The sequence below is a fragment of the Lepisosteus platostomus genome, chromosome 3 (genome assembly GCF_059453375.1).
Source record: "Lepisosteus platostomus isolate fLepPlt1 chromosome 3, fLepPlt1.hap1, whole genome shotgun sequence".
Classification (NCBI taxonomy): domain Eukaryota; kingdom Metazoa; phylum Chordata; class Actinopteri; order Semionotiformes; family Lepisosteidae; genus Lepisosteus; species Lepisosteus platostomus.
Genome location: NC_142613.1, coordinates 49,523,086 through 49,527,666, shown reverse-complemented (window position 1 = coordinate 49,527,666; position 4,581 = coordinate 49,523,086).

Below are 4,581 nucleotides of genomic sequence, written 5' to 3'. Positions count from 1 at the left end.
AAAGGTGCAGGGGATAATGATTAGAGAAATATTCAAGTGGCTGTCAGGGAAGAGCGGTAGAATTGTTTTTCTCATCTGTAGGGACCTCTGGTGGTGACTAGCGGATTTGGGAGGTGAATTTTTAGTCTCCACTGTGCCATAATAGAAAGCACAAGAAAAGTTAGATATCTGTTCCAGGAAGAGGTTATATTGTTTGTTAAATTACGTTGAGTTCAACATAAACACATTAATAAAATTAGAAAAACAGTTCAGATATGATAGTTTTACTGCTTTTCAGGGGCAGCTAATACACTACCACTGAAATAAAGGCATAACTTTTCCCACTTGTAAAATCATCATCACTATAATTTTCTTTGTAATATCCAGTACACAAATATAACAGTACAATAACTGTATATCTGGTATATTAGAACATTAATGGAATATGATGGGATTGATGGATTATAGGAATGGAACTAATGGATTAATATGATGGAATATGATGAATTAATGGAACATTTTTAGTGGTGTTTCACTCAGGATGTATTCCTCCCTGTGCCTGTTCCTTGACTGGATAGGCTCTGGTTGCCCTGAAATCTGTCCGTTGGTTTTGGGGTAGTATTTGGGGTAGAGTGACAGTCCGCTGGGATGTGCTGCCACGTTCAGTCGAGTTGAAGGAGACGGCCCACATGACAGCCAAGTGGGAGTCTTTAGTTCAGCAGCAGACCGGGCACGCCGTCACGAAGGTGTTAATGTCCACTGCCATGGGGTTCTTTGGTACATTAATTTTATTAATCTGTTTACAAATAATTATTTGTTCTTTTCTTTGAAAGTGTGGAGCTGGTTTTATATACTGTAGTATAGTGCTTATGTATTATGTTTTCAAAGTGTCATACTGTAAATACAAGCTTGAAAACAACAAAACATGAAAACTGAATACTTTTGAAAGGCACTGTAGCTTTCCAAGAAGCACAAAACCATCTTCTGCATGACATTTTCCTTTCCACTAGTGTATTTTCATTCCTAAACCAGATTCATTATAAACATTTTACATCAAGTCTGACTCCCTTGTGCTGAAATACCAGATATTTTCCCTGCCAACTGTACTGCATAACGTACTTGACAAAACACCCTGGCAGGACCAGCTAAAGAATGAAGATCACCTTCTGTGAACAAAATTGGGTCATTCATCCTGGAGGTGTTAAATGATTGTTCTCTCCACATTTATTGCAGCAAATAAATTTAGACTTTCTCTCCAGGGATCGTGGCAGCCCTGCCTATAATTTTCTTGACGTTTCATTACAGATTCTTGGGCTCATTCAAAAACTCACTCAAAAATAACAAAAGCAAATGAAACAGAAGGATGGAAGGATATGTGAAGTGCTTTCCTGCAATTGGTTTTAAAAGCTTTAATTATTTCTAGTTCGATTTCATTTTCTTTATGCAAGGCAGAAAATAAATGTTTCCTAATGATACAGAAACACATTATGCTAATTTAAATTTAAGGACTATGATGATATGAGTTTATTTTTTGGTATAAAGCACATTCATCCTGGACTGGGGTTACTTTGTCACTTCTTCAGCATCAGTCCTCCACCAAAAACAAGCTGCTGTGGGCCCAGGCTACCGTCTGTGGTGTTCTTTCAGGTCTCCTGATGTCAGTAAGACGTCTAGAAACTTCAAGCAACTACTGTATAGCAGCTGTCCCCACTGCAGCTTTGCCCCCTTTCCCCTTCCCTCTCGCTGTTCCTAATCTTGATCTCCGACCTCTGCCAGGTAAATGTGACTTCACCTCTTTGACACCTGTACATTATATAATCTCGTGGCATCTAGTTACCGTGCTGGAGCAAAGTTCACCATTGTCTAGGGAATGTCCCCGTGTGACTCTGAGCTCACAAGCAACCATGATCAAATCCCAGAACAGAGGCTTAGGTGAAAACATGTTTTTCATATTGTAACACAAGAGTGCAGGCATACTATGGCTCCATAGAAAACTTCCACGCTCCCACTAGATGTAAAATTACAAACCCAGTCCTTACGGTGCGACAGGGAGCGCTACAGGAGGTCATTCTTGCCGTCTGCCATAAGACTGTACAACGCATCCACCTTGCGTCTTGGCAGAGGCAACAGCGACAGTGACCTGTTTCTGGACTAAACGCATATACACATCTACTGCTACATCTGTTCTCTTTCTTTTTCTTTTTCTTTTTCCTGTTTACAACCACTTTTGTGCAATATATGCCAGGGACCTGTGCAATACATTTATATTTATATTTATATTTATATTTATATTTATATCTATGGTTACATCTATATTTATATTCATACGTGTGATACGATTTTCTGTGTACTGTTCTGTTCTAGTTTCCTCTTGTGTGTCCGGACTGTGAGTAACTCTTGTATTGTATTGTATGTATTGTACTATTATTATATAATTCGTTACACTGTGGCTGTGTTGTGTGTGTTAAGCTGCTGTTGCACTGCAATTTCCCTCACGGGATCAATAAAGTATCTATCTATCTTACAGTACCTTTTATTTTCATGATGCTTCTTCTTTCTACCCAAAGGAATCACACCACCATGTGCTAATGTTTGGGTTACTAATCTACGACTGGTGCTTTGTCCCACATCTGTGTAAGAGCTGTGCAAGAATACTTTTGTCTGTGGGAACAAATTACATATTATTTAGTATTTTTAGTTTTGTTAAAAACGTTATACTGAATATGACATACAGATACAATGATACACTCACTGTTCATATTGGTGTTTTTTTATAAGAATATGATTTCACCTTTTTACAACTTGTAAAGCACATGCAGGAGGGTGAATACTTTTGTTTCGAGCATAATCTTCACCCCAGTTATTTCATAAAATATATTTAATCTACACATAGAGAAGTGTTAATTCTCCCAACAATAAATGAACAGCTAAAGTATAACAATACTAATAATCACCATCATCTTCCATATCTCTAGGTGGGTATGCATTTCAAGAAACCTTGTACTTTAAAAACACACCAACAGTTTCACAATTTTGTATCCTTGATTTTTTAAAGTCTTTCTGTGCAGTGTTAGAATAATGTTTGACATTCTGTGAAATTACAAGCACTTAAAAAATTAAGTGAAATTACTTTTTAAATGCATTCACATTTCTATTAATATCACATAAATTTTAAAAAACAGACTGACAGCCGGCAGACATCCATTTACAAAGACATACAGCTCGTTTTATTGAACTTAAAAGTGAACAGTTTTGTCTTCATAAATGGGATTTGTACGGCTTCATGCACAGTGGCAGTGAGGGTCAAATGAGAAGAACATTACAGCAGTCAGAATATATAAAACTCTACTGGCATGTAACAGCTACGGAAGAATTGTATAGCATTAAATAATTAAAGGGCATTTAAATTTGTTTAAAATGGACACTTTGGAGGTGTCCAAAAATAGAAAGTCCAAGTCCAAAAATATCTGAATTAATATTCAGCTAGTTAGGGTAGGCATGATTTGAAAGGAAAGAAGACTTTTCAAGACTCCCAAGTTTGCCCATTGTCTTTGTACCTTAGTATCTCATTTACTGTAAACTAGGGGATTATATCACTTTAGTTAGCTTCAGTTTATGGATATGTTATATGTTATATGTAAAATATAACTGTATGTGTTTGGTGCTCATAGTAATTCTTATGGTAAATGATGTCTTAAACTGAAGTGAAATTGTGCATTTCTGTTCAGATGTGGTATAATTCAATATCTGTGGCTGAATTAAAAGACCATGAAGCATAGCTCAGCTAAGGATCATTTCAAAATATTCATTTGAAATCCATTAGCAAATTAGATTTTAATGTTTCTATAAACATTTATGCACAATGACCATGAAAATGTATTGTTTTATTGTTGAAATATGTTTCAAAATATCTATTTTGATTTTTTAAAGGATATCATGCTGTTTTTTTATTAGTTTGGTTAATAGATAATCAAAACATAATCATGTCACAAGCTTAGTTTCATGACTTTACAGAACACTTCATAAAATTACTCTATATAGAAGCCCATACATACATTACCTATTTAAAATCATACCTAATGCTCTGTAAAGACGTTTTGTGTGACTTGAATTATGCTTATAAATACATTTATATATAATGTTTTGGCTTTTGTTAGTGAGTTACTACCCATACTAAACTTCACAGCACTAACTGATATATTGAGTAAGAGTATCTATTTATGTTGTATGGACAAAAAGGTGAAGTCGTTACCAGAGCCACAGAAGTTAATTGGGCCAGAGAACACTCTGGAATCAGTAGTGTTAAGTGTACAACATCATGTCCCATGGTGACCTGAATGGGATGCCATATGTTATGTGACTTCACATACTGTAGAATGTCCTAATTATCCAGGCATTATTTTAATATTGTTTTATTAAATGTTCCTCATCGTTGTGGAGGAACCTTGTATAGGCCCTTGCCCATTAGCCAAGAATTTATATTTTCCTCTAAAACAGTTTTTATGGATACAGTAAATGGCATACCTTGGTAGGATCTTCATCAAGTCTGTTCTCTAACACAGAGTATAACAACTGTTCCTTTGCTTCTAAGAATTCAGAATG